The sequence below is a fragment of the Heliconius melpomene genome, chromosome 3 (assembly GCF_056956725.1).
Source record: "Heliconius melpomene rosina isolate 202511_hmr_F chromosome 3, ASM5695672v1, whole genome shotgun sequence".
Taxonomy (NCBI): Eukaryota; Metazoa; Arthropoda; class Insecta; order Lepidoptera; family Nymphalidae; genus Heliconius; species Heliconius melpomene.
In genome coordinates this window covers 6,209,490-6,227,173 of record NC_140391.1, presented here as the reverse complement: position 1 = coordinate 6,227,173, position 17,684 = coordinate 6,209,490, and the positions used below count along the sequence as shown (strand labels likewise).

At 31.9% G+C, this 17,684-nt stretch overlaps 2 protein-coding genes across 8 annotated transcripts in view; one reads left to right on the top strand and one right to left on the bottom strand.

The window, feature by feature from the left end:
- Nucleotides 1-5,556, bottom strand: part of LOC146539975 (uncharacterized) — a 30,896-nt gene extending 25,340 nt beyond the window's left edge. For both annotated transcript variants that reach the window (XM_085207990.1, XM_085207991.1), the window contains exon 1: nt 5,363-5,556. The gene's annotated coding sequence lies outside the window, so the exon portion shown is untranslated. The remainder of the gene's footprint in view (nt 1-5,362) is intronic.
- Nucleotides 1-17,684, top strand: part of Atg16 (Autophagy-related 16) — a 113,754-nt gene that overhangs the window by 40,838 nt on the left and 55,232 nt on the right. The gene's annotated exons all lie outside the window — the stretch shown is intronic.

Here is a 17,684-nt window from a genome sequence, read left to right as displayed (position 1 = left end):
GATTGCTGAAGCAAAAATAACAATGAAGTTAACAAAAGCACACTATTAAGAGAGTATAAACTTTGTACCAAAAATATGATTGTTGCTTGATATAATACTTTAGGCAAAATAATTTTAAATTTAATCAAAATAAAAAATATTATTTATTTAGAAAGTAAGCTTTTATAGTTAGAAAATGGAATGGATGGATTTTCTATTTTTTATACACTCTCAAATAAATGGTATAAAAACGAGTACAAAGAAAACATAAAAAAACGGCATTAGCAGGTATACACTCTAAGCCGACGAAATATTTGCTTACTGTAAAAGATACACCACATTTGTGAGTACCACCATCACCATACAAAGTATTCTCACATATTTGGGTCACACAGAACCCATGTAATTGAAGTTCGGTGTGTAAAGCTGCTAGTTTCACCGCAAATAGTCTCACGGATACAAAGAAGCTCCTTCCTAATTTACAGATCGTGCGTTTCGGCCTGCGGTCACGCGCTGCCACAACCAAATTCCGCTACCGAACGTGCAATTACTCTACGCCCACAATCTCCCTCCAAAATGATCGTGTGCACAAATAAATACATTTTAAGGTCAATGTTCCTATGCATTCAAAACTCATATTGTTATAATAATAGGACTATTTCAAAGAGTTATACGTTTAATTCTATTGATGGTACCTAGTCGTTTGCTTATTTCTTAGAATGTTTATTAACAGATCCGCATATCGATAATTACTTGGATGCTAGCAATTGTTATTGCTACATTCTCACAATTAATGCATTTTTTTCGCTCATCGTTTCCTTAGGAATCATGCGAAAAACACTTGTTGATACTGTCTGCTTATGACAATTTTGATTCAAAAACCTTTATACCAGCATATCACGATGCCACAGTTAACTAAAACCAATCGCAACTAGTAGGCAACGATCTAATCTCCATTGCTGCAGGAAGCTATTTCTTGTAATAGTGATTATTATTGTTCAGTTGATGCGTACCGTCAGACAAAAGCCGTATATCAATAGATCGTTAGAGATCATCTGTTTTCACTTACGGTGCACTCAGTTTTTCGCCGGGAATGCGATCGCGACCGCGATCAACGCTATCAATAGCTCGTATTGTGCTCGTTGACGCTACCACAGTGCACGGTGCAGGTTGCATAATGCGTCAGCCGTGGGAGCGCACTCGCTGCCGGGCCGTTATGCGACGCACGCCATCGGTACCGTTCCATTGCTGATTTTATTAGACGATTCGCGTGTATCGCATGCAATCATTTGAGAATTTGAACGCGTTGCGCCCGCTACACTTGCAAACCTATCATACACCATAAAATGAACTTAACCCCTGTTCCCCATTCAAGCTCACACGGCTTTCCGATTTACGACATAATGCCGGCCTTTGCGAATATAATTTAGTTCAGCCGCCGCGTTATCTGGGGCAAAGATAACAATATAGCACTAATTTCATGGATTTTATCTCACGCCTTTTGTAGCTGATACCGGGCAATTGTACGTGATTCTGAACTATTTAGTGCGCACTACCAGCTATTTTAATCGTAATTTGTTACGGCTACAGGTGTTCATTCAATTTACAAACGTCCTTTGTCGGATAGAATTTGCTTCAATTGTTTTCTACTTTCTAGATTTGACATCTTTTTTAAACTGGTCATTTACTAGACTTTCATTTGTTTAACTCTATAAATATCTAATGCATGACTCACGGACGATTGCCATAAATAGTGTCAATATATCTTATTTAAATTGACTTTTTTCATATGGGCATATATATAAACAAATGTATCTATGTATGTCAGAGATGACTCAGCCCCGCACCAGCACCCACACTCGAATTTTTTGCGCATCTTAGACACTAACTTAAAATGGAATTTATTACAAATTCAAAAGCCGCATATATGTTTAGGAAAAAAATCTAGGACAAAAATTACAGTTATATTTTATTAAAATGTTGTATTCTAGAAAACGAGTTCCAAAAATAACAATTTATTTAGAATTTACATACTACAGATATACTATTACCATATAAACGTTTTCAATCGGACTAATAATTTTGACCCACTTCGACAAATTACTGATAAATATTATTTATTTAAATCAATTCTATATTATAATTGCTAATATCTAGCTCTTTCCCACTATACTTTTATCTGTATACGTAGATTATTATGTCTATAAATACGTATACATAGATAGCCATTGTACGTGAGGTGTGCACCTGCCGAACAGAATGCTACAAGTTTTAATTCCCGAGACTAGTTGAGTGCGTCGTATGAAAAACAAACACTATGAAGAACTAACACAAACACCCCACGCAAATACTATTTGACTCTACAATTTCAAACACAAATATTCTTTATACCTGATACTTCTAACGGTAATTACAGTCGTATAATTTTATGTATACAAGCAGTTAGTTGACTTCTTTTCTAAATCAAACACTAACACCCCTTGCAAATAGTGATTCTCAAAGTTTTTATACTATGTAGACGCGGCCAATGCTAAAACGAGGATATTCCTTTAATTTTTTTCTACTCATAAGAGGGGCTTCAAAAACTTCACAGTGCTTAGAAAGGCTAGGTTTTTTTTTATACCAATTTAGAGTATAATCAATCTGTAAATTGGTTCTCGTTTCTAAAAAAAGGTGACTGTCAAAAGCTTTTCAGACACATCCAATAGCGACAAGTTGGTCATTCACCCCGCCCGCGCGTAATTAAAATCCTTCAATGGAAAGCGGGCCTGATGGAATCCATCCTGGCCCGAACCACGTACACAACTCGGCACCGCCCTTCAAACTTTATTGCTATATAAATAGTCTTAGACGATTGTGATACACTGCATGATCGGGATACTGAGATTCTTATTTAAATAATAATTTTAAATTTTAAACATTTTTTTAATAGTTAGCGAATAGGTACTTAATAATATTTATTAAAAATCTGTTTTTAAGTTATCCCGTGCTTGAATTATAATGTTGCTATATTCGTATTTTTCCTTGTACTCAATTCTTACAGCGTCGCGTGTTAAACCCGAGCGTGCACTCACGAAACATTATTTAATATGACCTTTATTACTAACTCCATAATATACCAATACGATGATAAAAAGTCTACAGTATGCTACTTTTTTTGTCATCTTTTTTTATAAGAAATGTAATTTCAAATACGATGTCCAGGCACTGTAGAGAACACTATTCTTGAAAGCTGGAACTAATAACAGCTATAAACGGATTTATTTCCACAACATTCCTTGTCTGCGTCTCAATTTACCACGGGCAGGGCACCCTATCTAGAGGCTTGTACTAATGCTGACCTCCGGCCCTGGTCGTGCATTCTAGGTCGTTTGTATCTAGTATGACCAATCGTTTACTCCTATCAATTGTGGTAAATGGGCTCGGATACAGTTGCACCTAAATTCTACATTAGCTTTTTACTGTGATTGCTTTATTATCTAATGCAAAATGTGTTCATATAGATACGAGTATCTGAAAGGTTGAGAATTACTGAAATAGTAGATTAATTTACAACTATTTTTTTTTCGTAAATTTAAATAGTTTTATTTGTTTAAGTATATCTCAATCAATTAATCTAATTTATCCACAGGTTACGTAACGTAATTTTTTTTTTCATAATTACTTTATCTAAAAAATGTACATTGCTTATTTGTATACAAATTAATATTTGTAACTCTCTTCGTTATTGTAATACTGGAAAAGAAAACTTCGTTCGGTACTTTCCATCTATGTAAAGACAGACATGAGAAATTATGATTGACAGATGCTTCGCTTTATCTCAGTAGAACGTGGAAATGAAAATGATTAAATATAGCGCTTAATTTTCCCGGCTGTCCTATGTAAATAATATCTTAATGCGTCGCGAAAACATCAATATAATAATTCCGTAAAGTGTAAATCACAATTTTTTTAATGTTTATCAAATAAAATTTAAAAAAATCATAAAATTATTTATTTACGTCCGAACTTATTTTTTTGTTTCATTAAAAACAACTTTAATATTAAAAAAAAATAATGTCATAAGAATTAATTACTTTATTGCAATTTATGATATATTCGGAAATTTTTTGGTATAATATATTTCAAAATTTTTAAAACGTGTATTTTTAAACATGGTTGTTGATACTGTTTGTATCGAATTTTATTAACAGGGCCGTTAAGCACCAAACTATGAGTTTATATATTCGCAGTACCAAACGCGTTGAAGTCTTTTATTTGAGACGAATGCTACTTCACGCTTACAATATTTCTCACAATACTCAATTATAAAACAATTGCAATAAAAATAGAAATTATAAATGGATATTACATTTAATTTTGGTAATAAAGAATCAAACGTGTTATATTTTTCTGATTTCAATTATATCTGAAATAATAAACATATATCCATTTCTTCATGCCCAATATTTTTTTCATTGTTTAGTTTTCGTTGCTCGTGTATGTTATACATTAAGATCGTAAATATTATTTATGGTAATAATTTATATTTGCTCCTCAGCGGGGAATCCAAATAACAGTTTTATAGTCGCGAAAAACTTATTTATAGTTTGATGTTCTCCTCGCTTATAATACACAATAAATAACGTTCATGCTCCAAGAATTACGAATCAACTTAACTTTAATTTTTAATTCAGGTAACATACAAAAGTTTACTTTATATAATAAATCATGTCCCTAGGGTGAAGAAACTGAAGAATAATAAAAAAACCTTCCCGGAATGGAAAGAAACGATGCGCAGCTAAATATAGCGATGTATGTTGTGCACTGGAGCCTGTCAATCTCACACACGATTGAAGATAGACGCAAAAACATTGCAATACCCACCCTAACGGGACATATATCGTTATTATTTCTGATATCTTTATATCATACTCTATTATCATTAGTGTCCCGAGATTTGGGAAATTTTTGCCATTTTTATTATATATGCGAAAATATTCAGAGTGTTTTGCCAATAAAAACATGTTATCAAAAAATTATGCACTTATCTTCTTAGAAAAAACATTTTCTAAAAATTGTTTATATTGATTTATGTTGTTGCCCATAATACGCTGTTATATGTTTATTTTTATAACAAAATATTTTCTAACAGTTTTATCCGGAAGCTGAAACTTTATATCTTATGAATATGTATAAATAGCAGTATAACCTCTTAATTAACCTGTCCCGTAGGAAAAGTGAGGTAGGTCCTTACCCAGCCTCCGCAACCACGATAAAATATTTATAGACTTGTTCTTGAACAAAATCAAGAAAATAGAGAGTATTTTTCACCATGAAAATCCTAATTTTTTTTTTATATGTAAAAAATATAACCATAACACAATAAATAATTACTACATACCTCTCCTAAAAGTTGATTAATTGAAGTATTTTTTTTCAAGAATCAGCGTAATGCGATTGTTCTAACAAATTTATCACCCAGTTCATGAACTTTTTCACTGGTCGTATATCACAGGCGGCACAGTCCGTGATGCACGCGCTTTTCGCGAGCCTAGTCTCGCGGCCACTCTCGTCGAGACACTGAACTTGCCGCAGTGCGTCCCAACGGTTATAACATAACACGTCTGACGTAACCTTAACCTTGCAAGAAGAAGAGGAACGAGCCGCCGAAGGACGGAGAGAGAGAGCGATAACCCGAAGAAAGGGAGAGATGGACGTCGCGGCAATGGCAAGTCCAAGCGCCGACGCCGATCTCGCCGATGCGCGATAGTCGTATGCGCCTACAACAATTATACTCATCATTAAGATTTTTATACATCTCTTAGGGATATATAAAAACAATAAAATGAGAATGCATATATAATTTTATTGGTTATTGATAAGTATTAAAAATTTATAATTTTATGTAATATTTATTTTGTTATTGATCCTAAAAAACTTTTTTTTATTTTGATGTCTATTTATTTATTTTTTTATTCAATGTTAGTTAAATATAGTTAATGAAGATTTTTAAGGCATTTTATCTTTATTTTTATTTTTTTTATCTAAAACTGAATTTTTAATCAAAATAAATTTAACCACATTTAATTACATCACGCAATATATGTTATGGCAATTAGAACAGGAAATACTCACACTATTACCTCTCATTTTCTCAGTCTTCTATTATGTACGTAGCTCTACGGACCGTGTCGATTGATTATATCATAAGCATATTTTCTCAAGATAACTCTTACCAATTAGTTGCGTACACATCATCGTCTATCCTGTAAATTATTTTTACAATTATAACAACTTATTACTTACTAGAATTATTCGTAAAATAAAAACAAGAACGCATTATTTTATAACTACTTACAAAAGGCATCTTGTACAAATAAACCAAAATTCTTGTCTCTACAAGTTGACACAAACCGCAGCCTGCAATGGCGTCGATTTACCGAAAAAAAGAAGATTTTTATTTACATCTGACTTCTTCGAGTTGTTTAACTATTTTAAAACCCAAGTATATTACTTTAAACGTATTATACTTACTGCTTTTAATGCTTTTATAATAAATTAACATAAATAATAATAAACTTAAATCGCAAACGGGAGGAGGCTACTAAAATATTTACGATAACATGTATAGTGTATGTCACAATGTCTATATTAATAACAAGCCGATACGAATTTGTATCATATTTCAGCATAAGGTAATCTGTAATATAAATTACCTTCTGATTACGAGGTAAGCTATTGTTACAGATATTAAAATGTTTCTTATGTTAGCTCTACAATAAACCCCCACAACTATATTTAAGTTAGAGTCTTAGACGTCACTTATAAAAATGAAAAAAATTGAAATGAGAAACAATTAAACATGAAATACATTGATTAAACATTTCGTTATATTTTTTTATAAAAAAGAAAGACATTACTAAGATGTCACATAAATGTCCATTACGACGTATATTTATTTTTAATAACCGCCATCTGATAATTATGTTGTCTTTAAACTCGTCAGCCACGTCCGTGCCATTCTAGTTTATTTCATTAATCATTCGTTCTAGTAATTTAAATATAACAGGTGTGTGAACCGACAGATTTAACTGATAATATATATTAAAAAATAATCTTTGTAAATTATCTCATTGTTTGTACATGATAAAAACAATGTAAATGAAATCCATTAAGTATTGCCCGGTATGGAAATGATTAAATACTGTAAAGCCGTATCAAAATAATTAAGATTTTATAGAAATATCATAGAATATATAAATATTCTTCATGACAATCTTGGAATTCTTTGTGGTAAAACATAAAGAAATCTTACACGTACATTACTAAAATAAGAAATATATAAAAAAGAAATTAATCTTTTAGTAGTTAAGCTTTTGTTATGAATAAAAATTCGAGTATTATTTTTTATAACAAAAACAAAAGGATTGTTATTTATGAGTATTTTTTTATTATTATTTATAACAAGAACAATAAGATTATTTAAGAGATTTCGTAAAGAAACATCTTTTCCTCCGAAAAATTTTAATTAAAATTTATAAGACAAACTACAAACGAAGTAATATTTCTGTTGTACGACAACATGTATCTCAATATCTGTGTTGCCCATAAAACGTATATTTTTCTTTCATTACCAGCAGCCGTCACTATTTCCTTTATGCAGTCTTCTTTCACACGCTTTGAGCTCTATTTAAATCAAGGCATAATCAAAGATTTTTTATGGCTTCATGAACCAGGAAATGTGGTTCTAGCCTGGTATAAACAAAAACACAAGATGAGACTCACACTCACAATGTACCCGACATTGATCAATTCGAACTGTAATTTATTTTTCTAAAACTATCTAATTTGAAATGTCTGGAGAAATCTACTTTGGAAATTAATAGCGTGATTACAGCGGTTATTGCCGGCAATTTTTTAACACTTCTAGCTCTAATCTGTGTATTGCATGAATTCTTAAACTCATCAATCTCTCTTGACCCCAAGCCGCCGTAATTACTTGTTTGTTCGCGATTAATTGATATTCAACCTTCAATTACATCTGGTTTTTTTTTGCATAAAAAGCATTAAGTAGTTGGTCATTAAATATTAAATACTTTTTTTATATATTATATATACAAGATCATAAATTAGGAAGATGTACATAATATTATATTAGTTTGTATTGTATGTAGTTATCTAAATAAGTACTTTTCTTTTCTAAGTGTGGAATAATACGTTAAAAAATGTTAAAAACCCCTTAATAAGTTAAACAATAATTTTACTTAATACAACAAAAGTCTGGTGCTAGTTAAGTACTTGCGAAGCTCCATACGTTTGAAACAATCCACTCGGCCACGTGATACATGGAGTGCTTACGCGTTCATTATACCTAATTGCATCGTAATTATCGGCTTTTGAAAGCGGCATAAAGTGGCGGCATCTATATTTTATGTGCTTTAGCTTTATATTGTTCTCGTATATCTGAAAGTTTATATTAGCAAACACAGTTATTATTTAAATATATTGAAAATTGAAAAAATCGATGATTATAGAGCTCATCTAGGCAGGGTCATATTATGCAATTCTATAAGCTATAGTTAATTTGTTTAAAACCGTCGAATTTAACCGAGTTAGAAGTAAAATTAAATAATCTGATACAAAATGCTCTTCGAAGTGTGATGTGGTCCTATGTAGAATTTTATTACTGATATTTTAAAAACTATAATAGCTTTCTCTATATATAATCTGTCTATCTCGTGTGACTAATATTAAAAGCTTCTTAAAGCTAAGTCTTATGTTATGGTTAATGCTTTTTTAAACGTCCGATTCACTATCTCATTTCAAATGTAGTGTATAATACGTATATTATTAAAAAGTATCCTTCCGACATAGAATACGATCAAGCTAAATTAGTAATACGTAATTGCTAACTTTAAAGATTGATATAACGAAGAAAATATTTTTTATATAATTGTAATACTTAAGGTATTTTGATATTTGTGGAAAATTAAGGATCGAGGCCAGTCGTGGCACAAGGAGCCACAGTAAATGAGACAGGTTGTGGGTTCGATCCGCAGAGGAAATGAAATATTTATTATTTTCGTTTCATCGCTCTGGTAACGTGACAAAGCGCGGCGTTAAGTTCTGTCACTCAACACGCAATATCTCCGGAATTCGATAAGAAAGTGGGTGGGTTTGCTGTTGCGTTTGAGAACTGTGCGATTTAAGTAGTGGCAATAAGGTTGAGTTTAGCTAAACCAAATTCATAAAAATGACAAAAATTTGTGCAGGTTGTTCTGCTAATCTACGTAAAGATTATTTAGTTTGTTCCAAATGTAAGGAATTATATGATTTACTGTGTGCTAACTTAACTATAAATAAATTTAACCAAATGAGTAAGGATTGTAAAAATACGTGGATTTGTCATGCTTGCCGTTGCAAGATTCCTAAGCGTGATAATACTAACACACCGGTACGAATAAACGCCTCTCAACTACCAGCCATCTCACCCCCATCTTCACCCGGTAGCACTGGATCTGCCAATATCACAATGCGAAATAAAAATCGACGTGATGCATCATTCCAGTCAACCATGGGTGCAGTCCAGAATACATCGCCGAGAGTTTCACCTTGTGAGAATAATAATCCTTCTTCTTTGGCCGACCCATCTATGGAGGGACTACGTAGTATAGTAAGAGATGAACTAAGCGCTGTCTTTTCAATATTTGAAACTAGACTGTTAAAAAATATGGAAACAAGAAATGCTGAACTATTAGAGCGAGTACATCAACTGTCCATCTCGCTCAGCTTCATAGAAGAAAAATATGAAGAAATACGCGCTGATGTGCAAAGTAAGAATGAATTATTGAAGAAAGTCCACAATGAAAACAATGAGTTGAAAAAATCTGTTTCCGACCTTAACTCTAGACTAACTCAAATGGAACACCACTCGAGGGCTAGCAACCTTGAAATCCATTGTCTACCCGAACATAGATCAGAAAATTTAGTCACAGTGATAAAGCAAATAGCAAATGTTACGGAATTCAAACTAAACGAAACAGACATTCACTTATGCACCCGAATATCAAAAATGGATAAAACGAATCCGAAGCCACGTTCTGTTCTCGTAAAATTTGCTAGTCCTAGAATTCGAGACGGTTTTCTTGCATCGACAATGTTTTATAATAAGAAACAAAAAGACCGAAACGAGAAGCTTAACTCAAGTCATTTAGGAATATCAGGTGAAAGAAGGCCTGTTTATGTAATGGAGCATTTATCTCCGTCACTTAAGTCTCTTCATGCAGCCACTCGTATAAAAGCCAAAGAAAAGGGCTATAAATATGTATGGATTAAATCAGGACGTATATATGTACGTAAAACTGAGTCATCTGAACATAAGTGTGTAAAAAATATTGAATCTCTCAACAGTTTAAATTAATCATAATTCTTTAATGTTATTAAATATAGTTATATTTATAAAATTTTTAATAATGTGTTGGGTTATGTCTCCATTATTTTCGATAATATTTCTTGTTATTATCAGAACGTCCGAGGTCTAAGATCATACGTAAGAGATATTGCACTCAAAATTCAGAATAGTTCTTTTGATATCATAATTCTTACCGAAACGTGGTTAAATTGTACTATTTATGATTCGGAAATTTTTGATAGTAGATATACTGTGTACAGAAGGGATCGCATTAACAAAACACTTGGTGGCGGTGTTCTTATCGCCGTTTCAAATAACTATACTTCATCTAGAGTATTCAGCTGCAACTCAGAATGCGAAGATCTTTGGGTAAAAATAAAAATATCTAGTGAGAAAGAACATGGTTTTATCAAAATCTGTGCGGTTTACCTACCACCGCCTCTTAATCTTAACTTGTTAGGGAAATTTATTGAGAGCACAAATCGAGTGATGGATGAGTGTATCACTAAATACACACTTATAGCAGGTGATTTTAATATGTCAAATGTTGTTTGGGAACTTCATAGCCCCAGCTCATATCTCCTGCCCTTAATTAACAGCAACAGTTCTATTCATAGTTTACTGTCAGACTATAAAGTCTTTTTTGATTTTGATTTTTTTGACATAATTGAATTGCTTAAAATTATATAATTCCATAAGGAATTATATAATTTTAAGCAATTCAATTATGTCAAAAATAATAATGATAAAATTCTAGACTTAGTGGTTTGTAACTCTGAAATAGTAAGTATTAAAAAATGCACTAATCCTATACGAAATGTTGACCCTCACCATCCACCATTAGAAATGTTAATCTCAATTTCCCCTGCCCACTATTCGCCTCATGTAAAAATACAAAAAAATAACTATTTTAAGGGTGATTATAATAAAATAACTAAAGCCCTGAGCGAGATTTCGTGGGAAGGTGAACTCCTAAAATATGATAATGTGAACGACATGATTAGCAGATTCTATCAAATTCTTTATGAAATAATACATCTTTATGTACCTAAGAGTAATAAGCACAACAATTATCATCCAGTTTGGTTTAACTCCTATCTTATATATTTATTGAAGCAAAAAAAGAAGTTTCATACTAGATACAAGATTTATAATAATCCCCTAGACCTAATCGAATTTCAATATCTCCGAGATAACTGTGAAATACTGATAACAACGTGTTATGACAAATATATACATACTCTGGAAAATCAAATTGGTACTGATTCTAAATATTTTTGGACTCACATTTCTAATAAACGTCGAAACTCCTCTAGGTACCCATCATCTATGTATTTGGGTAATAAGCATTCGAATGACCTGAGAGAATCTTGTAATCTATTTTCTGAGCACTTTTCCTGTGTTTTTAATCCTATAGTTGACATATGTGGTGATAATCTTGATTCACATCAGCAGTTATCTGAAGTGCCTAATATATACATATCCCAGGAAACCATAATAAATAAAATAAAAAGACTTGATTTAAAACAGAGTTCTGGACCTGACAATATACCCCCTTTATTTCTATTTAATTGCGTTGACTTAATATCATTTCCATTGCATTTAATTTATAATGCTTCACTTGTGCAGGGACGGTTTCCAGATATATGGAAGGAAGCAAGAATAGTGCCGATTTTTAAAGATGGAAAAAAGGAACTTATATCTAACTACAGACCAATATCTATACTCTCAACTATGTCAAAGGTTTTTGAATCAATCGTTCACCCCTTCATATTTCATCATGTTAAAAACTTACTGCATCCACGTCAATATGGCTTTATACCTAAGAAATCTACTAATTCTAATTTGCTTAATTACGTCTCATATCTTATCGATTCAGTTGATAAAAACCTACAAGTAGACGTAATTTACACGGACTTCTCTAAGGCATTTGATAAGGTAGACCATGGTATTCTAGTTAGAAAATTATTAAGCTTTGGTATATCTGGTATCCTTCTTGATTGGTGCAAATCTTACCTCTCTAATCGTAATAGCAGAGTAGTGATACATGGTGAGAGCTCTGAGTCTTTTAGTGCTACTTCTGGGGTTCCGCAAGGCTCTAATTTGGGGCCTCTATTCTTTGTGCTATTCATTAATGATATAGCAGACATATTCGAAAATTGTCAGTTTTATTTGTTTGCTGATGACTTAAAAATTGCTAAAATTATAACACAAGAATCTGACGTGGTGGCCTTACAAGGCAATCTTGATAGACTCGTAGAATGGTGTGATTTAAATCGAATGGTCCTCAACCCAAGTAAATGTAGCTTCATAAGATTTTCGAGGAAGAAAAGACCTATTATGAGTTACTACCATATCTCAGGTAAAAATCTTAATGTATCAGACTCTGTTAGGGACCTTGGCGTAATATTTGATAGTAAATTGAGATTTGAAGAGCACGTTAACACTGTTGTGAAAGCTTCCCTCAAGTTACTCGGCTTCATTTTTAGGCAATCAAGGGATTTTAAAAATCCAGCAACAATTCTACGCCTTTACAATAGTTTAATTCGTAGTAAGCTTGAATACTGCTGCCAGGTGTGGTCTCCTGCTTACAGGAAGTATTCTGATAGGCTCGAAAGCGTTCATAAAAGATTTATTAAATATTTAGTTTATAGGTTTAAGACTCTAAGTCATAGTGAACGATATGAAGACATAATTGGCAGCTTTAAATTGCAATTGCTTTCAAACCGTAGAGATCTCGTAGACATGAAGTTTCTACATAATTTATTCAAAGGAAAGATCGATGATAGTGAACTGTTGAGTAGATTTAATATTAAGATACCTCAGAGAGCCCCTCGCAACCCATGTCTGTTTTTCAAGACGGAAAGAACTAGAACGAACCTTGGACAAAATAGTCCCATTAATCGCATCTCTCGTTCATTTAATGAGTACTTGAAAGAAGATGTCACGTTAGACATTGGTTGTGACGGGCTCTCAGTTTTCTTAAGAAAATGCAACCATATACTCAATAAAGTTAATTTATAGAACTAATTGTGAATGATTTTAACTATTATGTAATATTAAGTAATCTTATATTTTTGTTATATAATTATTATTATTTTTTTCTATAGTGTAAATTAATCATTGTTATTATTGATGAATGATGTGTTCTCCTATAATCAGTTGTACATAATAGTATTAGTATATCCTAAGAATGTATGTAATGTAAACCAATATGTACGACAGTTGGAGATCCGTATAAATAAATAAATAAATAAATAAATGGAAGTTTCTTAACAATAGGTTTCCAAATTCCCTCTGCCTATATTGCTATTCACGGTTATAGTGTGAAGCTTAAAAATATATACATAAGTACATTTTATACGTCATTCTATACAAGCGTATTCTTGTTCTACGATCGCTTGTTAATTTTTAATGAATTCCTCTTTCTGATGATCTTATGAATATATTAAAACTAGTTATTAATAATAACATTGCTTTTCATTTTATTTATTCATTTCTTAGTATTTATTAGTGAACAAAAAGAGAAAACGAGGGTAAAACTAATATTGCCCAGACATTTCTTCATACATATAAAATATAACAACTTGTTTATATGCAAATATATTTTGTCGGTTACAATGTTCGTTTTAAAGTCAATTTTCATGGTCTTTGTCCGGGTAAAAACTGAGAAATATACATAATTACCGTCACCGTAGACGCATAAATAACTTGCACACAGTATATAAACTACTTTTGTTTATTGTCTAAATGTTATCAAAATGTGAGTTTCTAAAATATAACTACAAATATATATTATACATGAACAAAGAAATTTTACTTATCATGTAAATTCTAAAAGAAACTTAAAATCCTGTTGAAAGTTCTCTTTCGTTTTCTTAGTCACCGCGGGCTGGGGAGTACATATCAATTTTACTTTTTCCTCATCTGTCATGACGACATTCGCATCACGATTGGGGCCGCGCGTGCTAACTGGACTGGACGCATGTACAACACTTTTCTCGCGGTCTATTCTCTCTGATAATATATATAACAATGGTAAGTATGCATCACATAAAACGAGATAATGTGACCATAAAAAAGAAAGCTAGCTTTATTTCTTTACGGCTTATGACCTATTAAAATGATCGTAAATTTTTATATGTAGGTACTAACTAGCATAGGAAAAAAATATAATAGAAAACCACCACCTGTTTCATAAAAGAGATAATTAGAGCAATCACAGGATTGTATTTCGCTACGTTATTCCAATAGAAGCATAAAATCGCAGGAAGAGAAGGATTACTTTTATGGGTTAGGATGTATACGTAATTTGCACTTGGATCATGTTCCCAGATATTTTACTTTAATAATATAACTAGAGCGATGAATCGAAAGGTTTTAAGTAACTTGAGTTCTTGGGGAAACGTTAATTTATTATGCCATTTTAAAATACAGATATTTTCTAAATGAAAGAATTTATTTTTACTAGTATATGTCCTATACCTATTAAACAAAAGGAATGTTTAAAATGTGGCCCAGTACGTATTTCTGTAGCGTTATCGGCATTTGCACATACGGCACGTGCGACGTCGTTTTAAATACGAATAAAAGATACCATTTGGACCTAAAAGGGTTTGGAAACGGTAAACGGTTGTAATTGACACGAACGTCGTGCATATAGACGGTATATGCTTCACTCGGCGTAGGACGAATGCGTGATGTTTTCGTATAAACATACACTAATTAGTCCACGAAGCGTATTGCTTTTAAGTTTCTTAATATTTGTAGTACAATTTATGTAAATTGTTTTAAGTTTGTTTATATATGATCTCTGTAAAATAATTACGAAAAAAGTATGTAATAATATGTTACCTATAGTATATAGGTACCTACAGATGTCACTTGTAATAAACCTGTGAGTGGCTTAGATTATATGCTTCCAGAATCCGGCAGAAAATGTAGACACTAAGTTTCTCTGCCTACCCTGCTGCGTGCATGATTCGGCATGGCTTCGTAACTACTAACAATATTAGAGCACATTTGACATTGAAGAAAAATATAATCTTTTCATTAATATAGAAAAGTAAACAAAAATAAAAATTAAATCCAACAGTTGTAACATATTGTAAACGATCCACCGTTTAAACATAATTTATATGCGTTATTCATTTTGCTCGAGATATTTTAATATCTGCCCCTGAAATGGAAGACGTTACAATTTTATTATTGCCAGTAAGTCAGTCATATATTGTGTATAGCATATTCATTAAATATACTGCTATGAAATAATAGAGGCTCGCTCTTGAACTGATTCTACATCTTTATGATTACTGCTCACATCCTTTGATGTGCCGTAAATAAATTTACGTTCGGTTATAGTATCATGTTAATTCTGGCATGTGATTAAATAACTGTTATGTTACTTGGACCTTAATAATTTCTTTTATCAATATAAAAAAATATCAATTTATGATAAGAAATAGTCCTTACTCTTCTGATTAAAGATTCGTAAAAATGTATATTTTTGTTTTAATTTATTAGTCAATTTAAATAACTTGCTTTTAGGAGTATATTCCAAAAGTTATACCGTCCACCTTATATATAAAAGTCTTATTCTATCTACAAACTTATGTGAAGTTCTACGGTATTACGCGAAATTAAAATAAATAAGTCTAGGACAGATTAACATTAAACTCTTCCATATATATGTAAATTCAACCTAACTGTCACAAATACAAGTCCATTATACTATACATATCCTGTTTTTATCATTTTTAACAGTCTTAACTCATACTTAACAAACTATCAACTTTCATAACAGGGTGCGTTGCCTTAATCTTTGTAATAAACGTGCGTATTAAACGGTATCTTTACCATTTATGCCACATATTTTACCTCATAGCCACATATTTACCATTACCGACTATGGATTTACAATCTAAGTAAATATGATCGTAAGCATCGATATAACCCTGTGACCAACTAACCGTATCAAAACTTGGAAAGTGTCCACAATGAATTGATAAATATGCGTATAATATATTACGAATAAAAGTTGTAATCCTAAGGCATATTTAACTTTCCTTACGTTCTTGTCTGTATATCTTAAAATTTTACATGGCTGACCAAAATGACTAAAGTATAAACATATAATAATAAGTATTTTTTTCGGTTTCCATCGCCCAATTTTCGAAACATTGCATGTTGAGTGGCGGAACTTAACGCCGCGCTTAACTTTGACTTTATATGAGCTTATATAAATAATCAACAGAATCAATTTTTTTCGTGCCTATTCCTATTATATGGGTTTTGCTCTCGCTGACGCTATATCAGCTAAATGTTTACATGTGCTTATGGATTCTATATAAATTTATGATGGGTACTTGCTACTGCTATTTGATAAAATAATCCTTTAGTGGCATTTTGTTTCATTTTATAGTTTTTTTTTTAATTAAATTAAAATTAAGAAATAAATTCATTCTTTTACTGAAGAACTTTAGAAAATTTAAATTTATATACGCTCGACCGGTAATTTTATTCATTCTATTTTAATCTCGTAAATGCATGTTTTCATTGTAACACTTACCGTTATTGCTCTAGACAAATTCATTCCACTTTCCATTTTTCATTTTCTTGGATGCAGACATCTTAAAAGGCAATTCGTAGAAGTAAATGCGGACCAGTAACGCTGTGACAATAGTCTACATCTGAGAGCCTTATTTTAGCCTTAGGTGGCGGATCCTAACGCCGTTGCCTCGTTACCAGAGCGAAGAAAATTAAATTCATTTCATCAAACGAGAAGGGAACCCACGACCTATCGTATTAACAGTCGCACGCTTGTGCCTCTGCGCTACGAGATGCTACCAATATATTATATTAAAGCTTTTAATTGTTTACTAAAGGCAAGTAGTAAACACGACACACGCTCTTAAACGTTGCGAGTGATCGTTATTCATAGCAATTTATTGCAAAATTACTATTCATGAGACTCGCTCGCAATTATCTAAAAATGATTATTATCGAGTGCATCTCTTAGTAGCGGAGATATGCGTCAACCACATCGCGAGATATCGTGTTAAGGAGGCTTCGACAGTTCGACAGGTGATTTCGCTCAAATTGAAGTACGCCTTTAGAAAAATACACTGTATTATTGAAATTCTCGTGGATAACTTTCTGTGTTAAATTACGTAAAACAATATATACCACATTGGTTATTTAAATAAACAATTTATACATAAACAAGAAATTTAAAAAAAATATTTGTGCTTTCTATTATTCTTTTTAAGTATTTCTCTATCCATTTCAGTCAAAAATACTAAATGTACAGACA